Below are 6,985 nucleotides of genomic sequence, written 5' to 3'. Positions count from 1 at the left end.
GGTTTGATGCCTTTGATTCTGTGTTTAAAGGTTTGGTTTTTCTCGGAGTTGATACTTCTTTTGTAGCTGAGCTTGTCTCATTATGAACATCCTTGTTTCGGTTTGATGCCTTTGATTCTGTGTTTATAGGTTTGGTTTTTCTCGGAGTTGATAATTCTTTTGTAGCTGAGCTTGTCTCATTATGAACATCCTTGTTTCGGTTTGATGCCTTTGATTCTGTGTTTATAGGTTTGGTTTTTCTCGGAGTTGATAATTCTTTTGTAACTGAGTTTGTCTCAATATGAACATCCTTGTCTCCGTTTGATGGCTTTGATTCTGTGTGTATCGGTTTGGTTTTTCTCGGAGTTGATACTTCTTTTGTAACTGAGTTTGTCTCAATATGAACATCCTTGTTTCGGTTTGATGCCTTTGATTCTGTGTGTATCGGTTTGTTTTTTCTCGGAGTTGATGCTTCTTTTGTATCTGAGTTTGTCTCAATATGAACATCCTTGTTTTGGTTTGATGCCTTTGATTCTGTGTGTATCGGTTTGTTTTTTCTCCGAGTTGATACTTCTTTTGTATCTGAGTTTGTCTCAATATGAACATCCTTTTTTCCGTTTGCTGCCTTTGATTCCGTGTGTATCGGTTTGGTTTTTCTCCGAGTTGATAATTCTTTTGTGTCTGAGTTTGTCTCAATATGAACATCCTTGTTTCCGTTTGATACCTCTGTGCCATTTTGGGTAATGTCTCTTGATTTAATAGATTTGTTCGAAGTTTTGGAACGAGATGTGTATTTTGGTGCTAAAACAACCTCTCCACCTTTCTCTGAAACACTTGGTTCACTGGCTGTACGTGTAGCAGCATCAGTTGGTTTGAGTTTTGGTTTGTTCTTTTCAGGTAAATCCAAGGAGAGAATTGTTTCAGATGGACGTGTCAGATCGTTCGTATCTGCCCCAAGCATATTTTCTTGGTCAATAATAATGCACAGAGGTTCAGGAGTTTCCTTCACTTCCTCAGTGACATCTTCAAATACAACTGAGAGACGCCGAGTTATCTTGGCTGTTGGTTCATGGTCCTCACGTATCACCCCACTTGTGGACACAACCATGACGTCTTCTTCATCCACCACAAATTCACTGTCAAATGGACATGAAAATGATTCACTTTCAGGGGGATAAAGAAAAATGGGAGGCTGGTTTTGGCCTTCACCAGGATCCTCTTCAAACAATTCAGACTCTTCAGTTAGATCAGAGGGTATGATCTTAACATCATCATTTATACAGTTTGTTTGTAATTCACTACTTTCCTCACGATCTAAAGAATAGTTGTCCACGTCAGTATTGGGAAGACCACCACCAAAATCAAACTTTGAGCCAACCATATTAATCAACTTGAGATAACCACTTTCTGCAAGAGCAGCAGCAATCACGTTCCCATCTAGTCTTTCAGAGATAGACGTTTCTTCTTCTAACTCATCTCCAGAATACTTTGCAAGATTGATATCTCGTGGAGTCCAGTCAGTGTCCATCCTCTTGTACCTGATTCGCATTGACTGTTCTTGGATAGTTAATGCTGCCCTTTCCCTTTTCGACAGAGTTCTTCCAGTTAATGAACCATCTTCTTCTGAGGGGTACAGACCCTCTTCACTGTGCTCAAACAAGTTTCCTTTTTCATCCCACTGTTTAAATGAGATACGTCTACCAAGAAGACTCTTTGACCTACGTCTCATAAAGGAACCACGCTTTTTCATTGACGGGCGATGCTTAACCCCTGGGTTGTCAATCTGATCCAAATCTGATATACTGTCATCCATTTTGTCTGCTTCAGATTCTTGGTACTCTGATATGGTATGTGTCGAACTAGAGTTATATTCTTCTCTCAGCTTTTGCAATACAGACAAGATAGTGACACCTTCAAATTCCCTTTTTACAGTTCCATGTAATTCTGTGAATGCGTCTTTAGATGCTTCAGGTTCAGTCGAATCTGGTTCAGTAACTGTAGCATCAGATATATCTGGCAATGCGTTTGTCTGGTCTGTGTCTTGGTTAACAACTCCAGTGCTCTCCAACTGTCTTTCTACGTTGGGTGCGAGATGCGAAATATTTTCCTTCTTGTCAGTTGGGACTTGTTGCCTTGGAGTTGTCTTTCCTTGTCCTTGTCTTGGTTTCATGAAAGCTAACTTCTTTTCAGTCATCCTCATTGCATTTCGTATGGCGTATTCTGCCATCTTGTCACCTGAATAGAGTTAAACAAATATCATTAAAAGTAATGTCACATGTACCTTCAATGAACTACATGTACCTTAATTATCACAACGTCAATTGTAACTGTATGGTACAGTGAATGGTTTACAGTGGTAATTATCACTGCCACCGTAATTCTTATACATAGACTATCCACATGAGCATATACAAAAGATATCATTCAAGAATTATCACAATAATGTTTTGCTCTTGGTGTAAAGTAAATATTAATTTTTAAAAAAAACGTCAACGCCAGAGGATAGTTGATCTTGATTATCTGCTGAAAAATATTTCAAAATAGTGGTGACAATTATATGCATGGATCACTGAAAAACAGTGAGGATACCAGGTGTTCGCCAAAATGGTACGCATGACCTGCTCTACTGGTAGCACCCACCACTTACACCGTTTCCGTAAGAAAAGCTAGTGTTTAGACTGCTATTCAGCCAGGAAACAGTCGAGTCCTAACCAGTGAGTTCAGTGTCTAAAGAAATATATTAGTAATCCTCAATATATAATGCCAAAGTCTTAAACTGTTGTCTTTAACAGTGTCTTTGTCCTCAGTAAAACGACAATACTGACGTTATATGACGATACAAAATACTACTTACCTCTAATTATAGCCGTGTCTAGTGCTGTTGAATAGAAGCTAGATGCCTTTTCATATTTTTTCATCTTCTCTACAAAACAAAATATAAAGTTTCCCCATGAATGAACATTCATAATTATAATTACAACACGCATTAGATGCCTCACACAGTATGCAGGCATTGCTTTATTCCAAAATCGAAACTTTGGCTTCTGGGTGAATGGGCTAAAGAATAATAGAATAATAAGAATAATACAAGGTGAAATTAATGGATATCATGCATTAAGACTTTGGGACATTGTACAAAGAGGTGTGTATGTATTAAGTGAAGAATTAAGCAGGATACATACCTTCAGCACTGGCCACAAGGAGTTGTGCCTGGAACAGCTGATCCTGCAGGTCTGAAGGACGGGCCACACTCAGCACTTTCTTCCCACAATCGCTTGCATAGTCATGGTAACCAAGCGCCATGAAGCACATGCCAATCTCCACGAACACCCACGACACTTCTCGTGGAGTGGAACAGAGGGGGGCCTTTCTAGCCAGGCTGTAAGGCAGAATCGAACAGTTTTATAGTGTAAGATGTCAAATATCTCATCTTCTGGGTGTTGAGGAAACCTGGGACTTGATCGACAATAAAATAGTCTGACCCAAGACAGTTGCTTCTTGCCTCTGGCCTGTCAAATGACTGAGGAGTTCCTAACATATTTGAGGTGCTGGCGTCTTGTGATCAACAGAATAAAAAAGATGCCAAAATACATACTCATCATCAGCAGTGGAACCCTTACAACATGATACTTGCAAACGTTAATGCTTCATTATACAGAGGAAGAGACTGTGATTCTTGAGTTCATTGGGAAGCAATTCATACAGTCCTAACAAATCCTAGAGGCGGTTGTATGCTCGAGGGGCCAGGGTGTTGTCACACTTACACGTCTAGGGCCTTGTTGTACTTCCCCTGGCTGCAGTACATCCGGCCAAGATTACCCAGAGCTCTGGAACTCACTTCTGGCATATCGCTGAAACAGTTTCCTTGAACTATAGTGGGATAATGTATTCAGTGAATATAGAACACGTCTATCTTGATTGTTCTCGTCGTATGAACCTATCGGCCCCAGTTGTGCTGCAGTTTACACTATCTATACAGGTTTTGATTGAACAATTCGTACCTACACCTTGAAACCATGTAATCGATCTCAATAACGTGGCTTTCTAATTAATGTTGTTTCTTTATTCATCAGAAAATTATGCAGGTAGGTTACTGGTCTTGATTCGAGCTTTGCTCTTTCTCTGAACCATTAGTGCATGTAGAATATTTTCTTTTACATATTGCAACATACTGATAATGTCCGTTAACCCTTCGAATGTTTGGTTGTCGCCAACGGAAAAACTGACACAGGTTTACATGTCAGTTGTCTGAAAAAAAGAGGCGTGCACACCCTGCATCCAATATCATCCCAACTCCTCGCAGAATTTTAGTCAGGCCGTCGACCTTCTCTTCAGGACACTCACTCGAACTCGCCAATCTCCAGGTCTTTGGTATGGTGGAACTTTGCCTTTGAGTACTGCCCTCTGGCGGCAGCAGCGTTGCCGATGTAACTATGCAGGGTGGCAAGTATGTCCAATTTCTCAGTTATCTCCCTTTCATTTACAGCCTGGACTTCAGTTAGGCAAGCTTCTGCACGGTCACTGCAGTCAGTGAACTTGCCTTTAGTGTAAACTGAAAAACACAAACAGTTGTTTGTTTTTTAACGCTGCACTCTACAACATTTCAATTATATGTTATTATAACAGATCGGACCAGACAACCCAGCGATCAGTATTGTGAAACATCCATGACATTGAGGTATAATGACATACAATCGACCAAGTCAACGAGTCTGACTGATTAAGTCGCGTCTTACGGCACTGGGGAGCAATTCTAACCCCGCATCCCACACGAATGGTAAGGAGTGAGTATGATTTAACGCCGCTTTTAGCAATATTCCAGCAATATCACGGCGGGGGACACCAGAAAAGGGCTTCACACATTGTACCCATGTCAGGAATCGAACCCGGGTCTTCGGCGTTATGAGCGAACGCTTCAACCACTAGGCTACCCGACCATCCCCGAATGGTAAGTGTAAGTCAAACAATGATATTGGAAACTCTAACGGCTGTTAACTCTGTTGAATTACAAATGTAGGAAAGTGTACACTCACGCTTCTCAATGGCTTCCAATTCCTGTGCAAAATAGAGGTTCTTCTCTCTTTTCGTTGCCTCTCTCGTGCTGTCTTCCAGTGACGTCATCGTGGCGTCAGACGGCAAAGATAAATTCTCAGATCGTCCACCACCATGGGAGTCTGTGTCCATGGCAACTGAGTTTTCCTCATCTTGTTCGTGTGACGCAAAAGAGAAGTTGACATGTTGAACACTAGGCAGAGCATCTACACGACTTTCTGTAGGCCCCGATGCTGGGTTTGTTGTAAGGCTTTTCACAGACGTAGGAGCGCCGGATGTGGACCGATGTTTTCTTTGATATGAGCGACGATTTGGCTGTGGTGGTGGTAGGGGGCCTAATTTATCCCAGTATGCACTTCGTTCTTGGAGGAAGTTGATTCCACTCTCGGCCAAGTCTGAGATGGATCCCTTGTTTTCCATGGACATATCTGAAAATGATCAAAATATAATACCGTCAGGAGATTATCCCAAAACTGTACTCAGACACAAAAGTTCCAGTGATGCTTCTTTTCTTATATCATGGTTATTCACATAATTCATATATTTTTACCACTATTTTGCATTTAATGCCCAATGGAATCTATGGATAATCGACACTGGTTATTCTTTGGCGTTGTCGTTGTATAGATCGTTTGGTCAGTTAGCCAGTTGAGATATTGTGACTACCAGCTCATTTAGTCCCCTCTCTTGACAAGCACGAGGTGCCTGGATCTATCTGTCTGAGGTAGAATATGTTTTCAGTCAGCCTTCCAAATCCTACAAATTTTTCCTCTGTAATTCTGGGGGACCTACAACAACATTTTGTCAGACATCCAGTGTGCAACGTATTTGTGATACCTGAGAACTCCAGCAATTTCGAGAACATTATACCCCCCAGCCCACCGCACCCACCCTCACACAGACACACCTACACAGACACAACCACCTCTTTCCCCACTCCCACGCACAGAATATGTTACCCCCTTATATAATTATAATCAGTGTGATCTTCATGATTACCGACGGACTGGTAGAGGCTATGAAGGTACTTCTTATCTGTATACAGCTGTCCTAGAATCTGCTTCTGTGCAGCGCCCTCTGTTGGTTGTGTTCCCGTCATGTGAGATATTTCGGAGGAACATCTTTCTGAGTGACCAGTCTCTGAACTGAAAATACACTCAGTCGTCACGTGACACGTAAAATAAATATTATTTTTCTTTAAATTTCATGCAAAGCTGAGATAGTAATTTACAATGTCAATGATATGGACGTAGTAAATAATGTACTCTACCGGAAGCGGGAAAGTCCAGGTTTCTTTGATATTCTCGTCAGAGGGCAGTAAACTGTTGACCGGAAGTCGTCTTGCGCTGGGTTCCATAACCTGTCATGTGTCCTGTCTGATTGGGGTGGAGTTACATCTGCACGTGGGGACATTTCAGGGTCCCCGTTTCCTTTGCTCGAGTGCTGCAATTCATGCATTGTTTCTTTGATTAGATAAAAATTTAAATAATCACTGTATACAAATAATTCTTAGCAATAACTGTACATGCACCAATATCTAGAAGATTTGTTGAAATGGGTTAGTGTACATTGTTTCAGGTTCCACCCTGGAATTATGCTACTCAAATCAAGTTTAGGACCACCCAATTCTTTCTTATTACTAAAGTTCATTTGTCATGGCATGACCCGCCGTAGGGAACAATGACACAAAACCACCCATGGCCAGAGCACACATTGTGATCAACTGACCCTGAGTGGTCGACAAGTATAGATGACGGGGGGGGGGGGGGGGGGGGGGGGGCAATGTCTGCCCTGCAATTCCTAAGGATTTCTTTGCCTTTGTATGTGTTTGTGACAGTTGCCTTCGATACGCTCACCTTTTCTCGAACTTCTGGTATCATCACTATTTGATAGTGTTTCATAGACACATGCGTATTGTATAGTCGGAATCGAACAATGGAATCTGCTTTTGGCA

This window comes from Haliotis cracherodii, unplaced genomic scaffold (assembly GCF_022045235.1).
Source record: "Haliotis cracherodii isolate W230 unplaced genomic scaffold, xgHalCrac1.p SCAF_18, whole genome shotgun sequence".
In the NCBI taxonomy this organism is placed as follows: Eukaryota; Metazoa; Mollusca; class Gastropoda; order Lepetellida; family Haliotidae; genus Haliotis; species Haliotis cracherodii.
The sequence above is the reverse complement of the archived record's forward strand: the minus strand, read 5'-3'. Positions refer to the sequence as shown.